Source organism: Acomys minous (genome assembly GCF_964271855.1).
Source record: "Acomys minous genome assembly, chromosome: 5".
Taxonomy (NCBI): domain Eukaryota; kingdom Metazoa; phylum Chordata; class Mammalia; order Rodentia; family Muridae; genus Acomys; species Acomys minous.
Genome location: NC_140494.1, coordinates 54,690,161 through 54,703,047, shown reverse-complemented (window position 1 = coordinate 54,703,047; position 12,887 = coordinate 54,690,161).

Genomic DNA, 12,887 nt, shown 5'->3' with positions numbered 1-12,887 from the left:
ATAGGAATAGCTCTGAGACTGGCTGAAACATCAATGTCTAGGCTTAGACAATGATTCTTATTGACTAAAGAACCCCTATGAATTACTATTAGATGTCATTTCTATATAACATGAATGAAGATTAACAGATGTCTGCTTTTCCTGCTCATACAAAGAGCAGAAATCTAGCCTCAATTGTTCCATGCATCACACACATCTTTCATACAGTTATAATTTTAAGACTGTATAATGCTTGTGATAAATTATATGGTTTTAGAACAAAAGAACCACATTGCATCAGATCTGACAGGATGTATGCCTCAGATCATACTGGGCATTGACATCCTATTTGGACAAAGTGGTTGAAAACAAAGAAGGGGAAATATAGAAATGTACAGCAAAGGTAGAACAAAAAGTAGGTTAGTGAATCTACTACTTAACTTAATGCCTCTATTGTCACTCACAAGATATTTTTAATGCACTGATATATAATTTTGTATATAGATGCAAAATAAGTTCTAGATACAGTGGTATAGAATTCAAATGTAAGATTATTCTTCACACATTATGAGTTAGTGTACCCATATAACTCAATTATAATACAAGGTTTACTTCCAATGCTTTGAAAGTGCTATCAAGCTGTTTAGGAGAAATAAATTATACAAATTAAATGTTATTAGGTTAAATCATGGTCATGTCAATTGTTAGTCTACTTTTATCACAAGAATATACATCTTAGATACAACAGATAGATATGACTCTATAGAAACACATGATCATCAAAAACAGCAGAGACATGCAGATTATGCCATTTAAAAATGTTCTTATTACTTAAAAGATTCATTGACAATGAGACAAGTTAACTCCTGGCAACACCCAGCCTACCTCAAAGAAGATGATGAGCATCATAGAACCTCCTTGTGGAGATGGATTCACATGTGGCAAACTAGCCACTGAAAAAAATGGTCCCCATTTCTACCACAGACAGAATTCTGCCTAAAAAAGGGGGGGGGAAGCTTGAATGTAGGCAGATTGACGGCCAAACACTGCCAGGACAGTATAAGCAAGTCTTCAGTAGTTCCTGCCTCAAAAATATGTCTGGCAGATATATTGGGCCAGAAGGCTGAAGAAGATGCTCCAACATTATGGATAGTTTTGGGTGACTATTCAGGTAGAGAACTGTTTCTATCATCTTTTCATTTGTAAAGCTACTAACCTGCACTCTCAGAATACTTAGATTATCAAGTTTATTCCTTCTCAGTCTCTGGTGGAGTTGAATACCAGGTATCTTAGTTTTACAATGAAGCTTAAGTGTTTAATGGTTAAGATGTTTTTAGGTCTAGATAGGTGTTCTAAGTTGATAATGGCAATATGTGATGGAGATTGATTTACATTCAGAAATTTAGATGCACCAAGAAAGGAAAAATGTCTTCTTCAAGGCTGTCAAATACAAACAGTGAAAACACCAAGAATGTAATATTTATATAATTCTGTATAGTGTTACAGTTCTTCTTGCTATAGGATATGTGTGTGTGTGTGTGTGTAATAATATAAATGTATATGTATGAAAATAAAATCATTAAAAACTATAATAGATAAAACCAAAGGGGAAAAAACATTTTAAAAAACCTATCACTTATCTTTAACCCAAATAGAACATGCAACTATCATTTACTGTTTTATTCTAAGCCACAAGCATTGAGCCTTTCTGGTCTCAGGTACATAGGGCCTGAGAACTTGGACTTAATTTCTCCTTATAGTCAAAATGGAGAATTGGAGTCAAAATATGGTTTCTGATATGCTAAGAGCTGGTGTGTACCCAGGAGCTACAGAGCTATAGAATTTATGCAGGTTAAACAGGGTACAACAAAATCAAAATAGCAAACAGGCCTGATAGAGTCTGTAAACTTCCTTCTGAAACTTCATAAGCCAGCCCTACATCTTCTGCACTGATCTCACCAGTCTTATCTTCCAAGCTCATGCAGAACATGCCACAGAGCTTTTAAGACCCAGAGGCTCTTCTAACCCAAACTTACACAGTTCTCCGACAATCCTCCCTAAAACATGGTCAGGTCTTTCACCACAAAACCCCATTATGCTGGTACCAATTTGCATTAGTCTCTGTTTTATTTTGTGATAAAACACCATGACCTAAAAGCAAGTTACTGAGGAAAGAGTAAATTAGCTTACATTTCTAGGTCATAATCATCAATAGAGGTAATCAGGACAAAACTCAAGTAGGGATGGAACCTGAAGACAGGAGCTGATGTAGAGGCCATGGAGGGATGTTGCTTAGTCACCTGCTTTCTGTGGCCTGCTTAGCCTCATTTCTTATAGAACCCAGGACTACCAGTCCACAATGGGCTGCACCCTCCCCTGTTGATCACTATTTGAGAAAAGGACTTACAGTTGGAACTCATGGGGAAATTTCTCAGTTGAGCCTCCTTATTCTCTGATAACCCTAGCTTGTGTCATGTTAACACACACACCAGCCAGTACACTAACTTTAGAGACTACACAAATAAAATTTCAATATAGTACTACGTGAAGAAAACTAAGAAATGTATTTACTTGCAATGGCACAAGGTAAAATGTGTATGAAGCAGTAGTATCTGATACTTCTAAAAGTGCTATTGACTCTGGAAGTAAAGTTAAAATTATCATTTGAAATAATAAAAGAATGTCTATATCATCGAAACTGCTTCCTCTAGTCCATTCAGCTAAATAAATATCAATTTCTGGAACAACTTATACAAGGTGACTTTTTAAACCTGAAGATAGTAAAGAAGAATTTCAGTTCAGAGATTTGGGTCACTGTGCTAGACAGAGGTGGGAACTGAAGACACAAACCATAAGCTGCTTGCCCATCTCCCGTCTCACCCTAGTATGTATGTCATAAGACTTCCTAGGCATAGCTCTGGTATTATGGCTTTCTTTGTTAACTTGACAAAATTTAGAACCATGTGAGAAGATAATTTTAACAAATGATTATCTACATTGGGCTGGCCTATGGGCATTTCAATGGGCATGATCATAATTAAGTTAGTTTATTTGGACACTGTGAGCAGAATCACTCCCTAAGGTGGCTTTTCTGAACTGTGTAAAAATGGAAAAATTGAGTCCCTCTTCCTGAAAGTAACCAACTGTGATGTAACCAACTGTTTCTAGATCTCACAGTAGCTTTACCACAGTAAAGAGATATAACCTTGATTCTTGAATTAAAAATGACACCATCACCCCACATTTTTTGTCATGATATTTGATTCTAGCAAAAGAAATGAAATAAGATTGCCAAGAAAACTGTTAATCCCAACATAAAGTAAAAAGAAAAATGTTCACAATGCTTACTAAGGCCTGTCCCTTTACAGGTCATATCAACATGCACAGAAGCTCTTAGTATAAAAAGTATTTTAAATAAGAATATGCACAGTTCATAAAATATTGAATGAATTATACATTATAAGGCATTCAGAAAAATTCAAACAAAATAACAAATATGAACTAGTAAAAAGAAAGGACAATGTTCTTGATTAGTTGAAACACTGAAATAATTCAGAAGACCAGAAATATGGAGATTAGGAGACAAAGAAAAGATCAGTAGACCAAATTTAGTGTAGGAATGGTGCATTCTCACAAAGAAGCAAGAATGGCAACTCTACTGTAAAGATGATACAAATATGTTAAATTTGAAAAAAACAAAATGCAAATACAATGAGCACACTGAGTTTCTGAATAGAACAAATATCAGGACAACAGGGAATCCATGCACTTTCTGTGTCAGTGGATGAACTGCTCATCACTTCTCATCACTGTTACCCATAGACTGAGATTTACAGGGACTGAATACCTAAGGTATTCAGGCCTTTGTTTAAAGTTCATTAATCATTAGCTTTTCGAAGTCTCCACTTGAAATTGGCAGGTTATGGAACAAATCAAATTCTGCTACTGTAGGACCAATGTCCTCTTTATTTTGCATATCTCAATGTTTACTTACCTTAATACATGAGTTAATGTGATGCCAGGTGGAAAGAAACCAAAACCCATCAGGGAAACAAGCTATTCCAAGTTCCTAAAATGAAAAAGAAAACTATTTCAACAACACAAATGGAGTACTGTATGTGGAAACAAAAAATGAAGTGCGCTAAACAAGTCAACGTTCCCTATGGAATACATTTTAAAATAAGTATAATATCAGCATTTGATATTGACCTTTACAGTTTAGCAATAATTTTCTGAAGAATTATAATATAAATGCATTTATAAGACCTGAGGCTGTTGTATGTGTGGGTGCTGTGATGAGATAACTCCTTCGTTTTTTGTGTTAGAATCAATAAACAATGCCTGAAGGAACAATTTAACATATCCTCAAAGCTCCAGGCTTTTTATCATTTCTCAAAAAAGATTTGCCCTGAGCCATCAAGGTAACAATTATGAAGACACTATTTATAATAAAAGACTAGTAAAATAAGCATCAGCCTGCAACTTATTCATAAGTGTAACGAAAAAAATGATTACTCAATGGCAAATTTTGTTGATAAATCAGAGAAAACTGAACAAGCACATGAGTTTTTGATGATGCGTGGTTATTGGATTTGGGTTGAAGTAGAGTTAATGAGACCAGCAGAGAGATGTGGTGTGCATGGAGTTGTTTGCTCCTAAGTATCAAGTGAATTTACGTTTAATCTCTCGATTCAGGCAATTCTTTCCTTTGTTTCTGTGAAAAAAAATCAATTTGGCTGAAATAAAGCTTAAAAAATTTTTAAGCAGTGAAAGTCTATTTGGGAGTGTCCCATTTCCTCTTGCCTCTTTAATGTAATAAATATTTAATTTTATTTTTTAACAAATTTAATGTGTCCTTAAATACTATGGAAGTCAAACATTAATTAGGAACTGAAGTTTTCAAAGCTTTTAAAGTGCTTGCTTAAATGTAAAATTAGTCAATCCTTCAAGGGAATACACTTTGGGAGATTGTTGTGTTCATCATAAATAAATTATCAGAACCTCCAAAAGAAAAATAACATGTAAATACATACCAAAATTATGAAATGAAGCATTTGCATTCTTGATCAGTAATCTCAGAATGCCTATTAATTTCATTGCAGAGATTTTCAAACTATTCATTAAAATACACTTAATATGCATAATGACAACTTGATGCATAAATATATCTCATTAAATTCCTAAGGTAATAAATTCAGTTTAACAATACTTTAATTTTATTTTAATGTCATTAGTTATGTTATTGAAATCTGTGAGGTATCTTCCAATTAATAGATTCCCACTTGTGCACCTGAAGTTGAACTAATTGAGAGTGAAATTGAATAGCAGATGGCAGCCTGTGTATCAGAATTTGGAGAGAATTATTTATGTGGAAAAGTGATGGATTTTCCAAGTGTACTTTTAGAAACAAAAGATGTACCCATCCTAGATGGAACTACACTGAGATTATGTCCTCTTGTCCACAATTACCAAAAGAGTGGAGTGGGGGATGAGTCATACTAGCTGTAGGAAAACCATATCACCATTTATAAACCTACAAAAGTTTACATATATCTATGAGCAACAGATAGCTGTTTCATATTACTATTAAGAAAATCTTACTAGCAGGGTGCACAGTGCAAACCTGCAATCCCAGCACTGTGGGAAGCAAAGGCAGGCGAATCTCTATAAATTCTCGGCCAGTATGGTCTACAAAGTGAGTCCTGTACAGATAAAGCTACACAGAGAAACCCTGTCTTGAAACCCCTGCCCCTTACGAATAAAGAAAATCTCACTGTTGTCTGAAAAAAACAGCTTAGAAAGTACATTTTCTTATAACAAATTTCATGATAGTGATGTTTATTATCTGCCTGATTCATTCATGATCAATATTGGTAAGAAGTATAAACAAAACCAAAGTTGAATTTAAAATTAGATTTAGTGCCCTGGAGAAATGGTTCAGTGGTTGGGAGCAGGGAACTCTTGTAGGTGACAAGTCTTCAGCTCTTAGGACACACACCAGGATGCTCATGACTTCCAGGAATTGTAGCTTCAGAACATCTGACACGTTTTTCTGCACTCTGAGACCCAGTACTCACATGACCAAACACACAAATACACACATGTAAATAAAAATAATTGAAAGTGCAATAAAATAAAAATACTATATGTAATTTACAATTTTATATGCTAAAAACTTTGTAAAACTAAGAAAAATGCTGTAAGTACTGTTATTTTTAATGACACTGTCTCTTATCATAAATGTGGTTTTTTCCCCTCATTTTTATTTTTAAAGGTTTTTTTTTACATCATTATATCAATGTTTCTTGTCTCTTTCTTTCTACCATCCCTTCCCAGGTGCCCTACCTTTATCACTCTCAAGATTCCAATGCCCAACTCTCAAATTAATAGTCACTATTATTTGTTAATTAGCATAGCCTACATAAAAGCACATATGTATGTGTTTGCATGTACAATTTTATATATATATATATATATATATATATATATATATATATATATATATATATAATTTAGACCTTCCTGACACACACACACACACACATAATATATATGTATATATATTATGTGTGTGTGCATGTGCGTGTGTGTGTGTGTGTGTGTGTGTGTGTGTGTGCGTGTGTGTGTGTGTATGTGCATGTGTATGTGTGTGTCCAAGGTGCTGAATATAGTTTTCTTCTTAGGGTGTATATGGATTAAAGGCTGACACATTCATATTAGTTAACCAATTAGCCGACTCATCTCTGGGAGAAGCTAGTTCTCCATCTCACAGCAATTATTACTCAACATTTAGATCTTCGTGTAAGAGTAGGGACACATGAATTTTCCTCATCCAATGTCATTACAATTGATACTGCCATTGTCCATGTCTAGGACATCTGGCCAGTTCTAGCAGAGACTGCTTCAAGGCTGACTTCCTGGTACTTTGGCTCTTGTCACCTTTCTGACCCCTCTCTGACCATGTTTCCTGAGTCACAGATAAGGAGAAATGCTGTTGATGTGTCTTATGAGAATGGGATCTCCTAATTTGTTGATTTCTACACTGTGATTGGTGCAATGTTCTGTTATGCTTCCATTTGCCGTAATGTGAAGTTTCTTTGATGATGACTGGTATCTATTTTGGAGCTAGGAACTTCACATTACAGAGACCACACAGCATCTGTCTTTCTGGGCCTCACTCAATTCAGTTTTTTTCTAGGTTTATCATTTTACCTGAAAATATCATGATGTTAATTTTATGATGAATAAACTGGGAATTTTAAAATACATGAAACTGCATCTTTAACAAGACAGTCAGGAAGTTCTAAAATGAATTATATTGAAATACACAGGTAATTTTAATGGCAAGCAGTCTTATAGAGTCATGGGTGGCTATTTTCTGCACTAACATGTTTTCATTTATTTTTATAACATTTATTCTAGTTCTATGAAGGCATTTTGGCTGTCACTGCACACAGTTCTTTATTTGATTTACTTATATACCTGCTTATGTGGTTTGTATGTGTGTATATGTTTGTGTGACTGTATATTAATAGTTTGGTTAGCATTGGGCACACATGCACATGTACAAAGGTGACAAAAGAAGGTATCAGGTGTCCTCTGCAGTGTAATGCTTATTTCTTTGAATCAGGTTCTCTTCCTAAACCAGCGGCTTTTTTTTTCCCTGTTACTCTGAAAGATAGTAAGCTCTGAAAATCTTCCTGTTACCAAGCTGCACAGGGTATTAGATGCCTGTTTGATATTTGGGAGCTGGATCTAAACTTCAGTCCCCAGTGGTTGCAGAGAATGTGCCCTCAACCAACAAACCATCTCTTCCAGCTTTGAGCTCACATAATTAATTTTATAATACAAAGAGACACCATACAAAGTGCTCAATACAAAGAGATTTTTAAATATATTTTGTAGTCAAAATTCATATATAGATGCAAAATGTTTAGCAAAATATTACAATTTAAGCATGTTATGAATTCATAAGTTTATTTTTGTCATAATTTAGTAGTGAGTTTTTTTGCCAAATACATGATTTACATATTTCTGGGTAGATTTATATTCCGAGGGATTAAAAATTGGCTACCATCATTCTTTGTGTTACCTCCAATAAGTTTGTCCACTTGGCAGTTTGTCCACTTGTCCACTTTGCCAACTGTCTTTATTGCTCTCAAAGCTTAGATACTGAATTTTATCTTCATCTCATTTACAGCATCCTTAACAACAACAAAATACAGGTATGTTTTTATTTTCACTTAGTTTTTAAATTTCAATATAGTTATTTCTATTAATGCTTTCTACTTCATTAAGTCCATTTCTAATTTTTTTGTTTCAAATAAATTTTATTACTGTGAGTTATGCATATGAACATGTATGCATCTGTATGTACAAGGGAGCGCAGTACGTTCTGTGATGAGAGACACAGGTTCTAGGCATAGCTAAAGCATGGAAAGTTGTGAAATGTCAGTTATGAGTGCTGAAAGGAAATTTCAGTCTTTTATAGAAGCAGTGTATGCTCTTAACGCCTGAGACACTTCTCTCCCACAAATTTATTTCCCAAATATTTTAATCTTCTTACTATACTTAACATTTTATGCTCATAATAAGATCATAATGAAGTTATGCCATTTTATAAAAATTTGTGTAACCTTTTCCAATGAACTCTTGTAAGTGCTCAAAAGGAAGACATTGTTTCTCTAACAGTGGCAAAAAAGCATGAATATTTGTGTTAATGGTCATGATTTTGATGTCATTTTTATTTTTCATATATTTTAGACATCCATCTATAAAACAACAAAAAATGAGGTGACAAACTCAAATATGAAAATATATAATTACCATTTATTAACTCATAGAAATTTGCTTAAAAATAATTATTATTTTTATATTACATTATTGCATGCAGTAATTAGACTTTTTGTTTGTTATGCAGACTTATTGCTAGATGTATATTTTCTCAGCTTTATTTCTTCTAACATTTTGAACTGTGCAGAATTCACAAATATTTTCAATATTATTAAACACAAAATAGATATTATTATTAATTACAGGTTAATACTATCAAAATAAATACTTTATTTTCACACAGAAACATCTGATTTTCTGCTATGAATTATTTTGAATTTTATAGAATATTTGAATGAAAATTCATGTGTTGTCAGATATTTTATTAGAAGATGAATTTTATATTTACTTTGTGTTTCCAATGCTGAATTTTATTGTCATTCAACATTGCAGTTCCTAATTTTTCATCAATCTATTGAGTGACATTAACTACACCATAATCCTCTATGAAACCAAAGAGTTGATGTTTACAAATGCAAAGCACATGTTATGAAATTTACAGTACTCATTTAAATCATAAATTGGTCACCCTCAAAAACTAATTATTCTTTTATCTCTCTACACTCTTAATGCTGAAAATAATTTATTTAATTAGTTATAACATCCTGCTTTTTCTAAACTTACTAACATGTTATTTTGGAACATTTTAACTTGAGCCATTTGAGCTATTTCTGTCTAGTGGCTAAAAATGAATTAATAGTGCCAAATACCCAATTTGTGAAAGTTCATTGTAGAAGAACCAACACTTCTCCTTAGTAATTGACAGCATTGGCATTAATTTGAACTAATCATTACTAACATTCACACTAGAATCCATTTCCTCAAGCTGGAAGAAGTCATTAAAATGCCAAGACAATCTTCTACACAGGTGTTGCAAACCAGATCCTTGCCTGTGGCAAACTTAATTAAGTTAACAGCTGGATACTTAAACTTAAAAAATAAAATTGCAGAGAGAATAACATTTCTGAAATACCTAACATGCAAATAATGGTTAAAGGAAGTATGGCATGTCATTTATTCCTGTTTCCACATGGATATTGTATGCTTTTTAGTTCTTTATTAACATTATAAGCAAGCTACGGTTAAACAGAATTTGAACCATTGTGTGTGTGTGTGTGTGTGTGTGTGTGTGTGTGTGTTATGTGCACACAAACACATACAGCACCAAATAAGAAAAATTCAAAGCTTTTAGTGTTGTTCTTAGCTCCTCAATAGTTGGATTAATTAATTATCATTGATCTTCTGTTTCTCAAATGAGTAATCTGCTTTCCTAAAGAGTGGAGTAATAATTTCTATGTTACTGTTTCTGTTATTCTGCTAAAATGGAAAGACAGTATAATGATCCCTGTGAATTAATTTGGGGCAGTAGAACTCTCAGGCAAATCAGTTTGGGTGAGAATACCTTTTGAGGAAGCCATCTACTCTGATCTCCAAGCTATCTCAGAGATTTGAAAAAGCCTACAAACTGCAATGAATGTGATCCATCCGATATCAGTTTTCTTAGGATTTGCTTCTAAATTAACCTTTTGAGAAAACTTGTTAAGTAATACCTGATTTTAAATCTGTTGTTGAAACAAACCCTCTCCAAAATATAAGCAACTCTTTCTTTATTCTGCCAAAAAAAAAAAAAAAAAAAAAACCAACAACAAAACAAAACAAAACAAAAACATGGTACTTTTAATTAGTATTGAGGTAAGAACAAAAGAGTTAATTCTTAAATAATTACACAGAGGGGGAAAATGATCCTAAACTGCATCTGGATGAACCTGATTAAGTTCATTTTACTCAGAGATGGCTTACTTCAGTGTTCTTATTCAAAAGAACCCCCTTTCCATAGACTTACTTCTGGCTTTTTGTTTTGTTGTTGTCATTGTTCATTTGTTTTTCCTATATGAGTATTTCAAATGTCTTCATCCTTTTGATATCGATTAGTTACCTGACGTCATTCAAAGTGACTAAACTCACGAAGCGCCTCCTGCCTGATCCAATTGAAGATAGAGAAAGAAGACTTTGTCATGTCCTACATGCTACCAAAAATATATAAAAGCCCCCACACCCTTGGCCCCTGACCCAGAGATGTGCGTGGTGCTCCAGCTCTGAACCCCTCCACGGTAGGAAGCATCCTCTCAGGGCACCAAAATATATGCCCTTCTTTCCCTTCAGTCAGTCTTGACTGGGTCCTTTGGGCTGTGACCTTGTTGTGTTAGAATTATTTACTTGATAGGGAAGCAGACACCAAAAAGAGTCACCAGCAGTCAAATATCATTTTTTTAAAAGATTTCTTATATTACAAACATTCCTTCTCCATTTTATTTACATTCACTCTTTTTCAAAAAATGATTTTTGAATGTTCTTACATTTTTACTTTGTTACTATGATGTAGCATACTGAAGAAATTTATATAAATATCATCTTTTGAAATAACAAATAAATTCCATCTTCAATTTTTTATATTTGGTTAGAAGAAAGTTGACATAAATGTATTGCATTGCCTAATGAATTTCCTCAAAAATTCTTTTCTAATTAGATCAACAGGCTATTTTATGACATGTCCTAGGATTGTGGCTATTGATAATTTTAATCAATTGTACTAGGAACAGATAATCTTTTTTGACAGACAACAGGAATAAAGGGGCAATTAAATCAACCTTAGGATATTGAATGTGCACAAACAGAGTTTTTCAAAGATGGCTTAGAAATATTGTTTCTATATCCTAAATGTATTGATAGAACAAATGATAAATGACAGAAAAAATAGCTGAGTCCAAATACATCAGAGCAAGCTTAATGGAAATGGTTAGAATTCAATACTAAAGACATATTCTTTAATACCTTATTTTTCTATTAGGCCTTTTTTATAATCATAGGGGAGGGCAGTAAGGGGAACAGAGGAGGGAGGGAAGAATGGGAGGATACAAGGGATGGGATAACCATTGAGATGTAACAAGAATAAATTAATCAAGGAAAAAAATAAATAAAAATTAAAAAATCATAATTATACTTACTAATGTTTTATACAATATTTGGTTAATGGAAACCTATGACTTAAAGTTCTTCAACAGTAACCTTACACATCCACACAGATTACTGATTACTTTCTTGTTTTTAAAAAATTATTGAAAACATTCACCTTACATTGTCATGTGTAACCTTGGATACACCAGCCTTAGCTTTGAAAGGAACTTGGAAAAACAGGACTGGCATCTACTGAGTTTCTGTATCTCTCGAGTTGAAATTCAGAATGCTTATAAATACTAAAATACAAAGTCTACATAGTGTATACCCTTACATGATTATATATGCATGAAAAAGGTAACTTATTAACTTGACATTCATCATAATATTAGAATACAATAGAAATATGAAATGATTATGTTTTTTAACCAAATCACTTTTAGGTCCTCAATAGTCATATATTGTTGGTGCTTTTTCTAAGACTGGTTTGCCTGAGAAGTACCTGTGATATAATAGTCATTCTTCATTATTATTATTATTTCACAGTAAACGTATTTCTGTGCCATCTAGTAGTTGGAATACAAATAAAGGAAAGAAATACAGAATCTGAGAGAATGATAATCATTAATATATATGCAGATAATTATGCAGAGAAGTTAAACATAACTTTTTACTATATGATAATCATTTAATAAATACATTTATATATTTCTATTTTTAACAAACATGCAAATAGCTATTTCCTTCAACTCCAAATGTTCCCTACTCCCCGTATTTAACTTCTTATGAACAATAGTGTTTCCCTTTGGTGTACCCCTGTTTGCATCTTCCTGATTTTGTTCCCTGTGCTTTTAGGTGTAATCTCAAAATTCTTACCCAGCATAGTGCCATATTATGTTTTCACAGTTGGGATCACATACTGAGATATTCAGTCTATTCTGAGATGAATGTTTAAGACTGTGAGAGATATCAATTTTTATTCCTCTAGATGTGGGCATCTAGTTGTCATAGCATTTTTTATTAAAACAAACAAACAAAAATTTTTTATCACAAGGAAAATCAATAGCTCTGGGAACACCTCCTCCTCCACCCCAAGCCTGGGGTCTGCATTCTATGCTGTC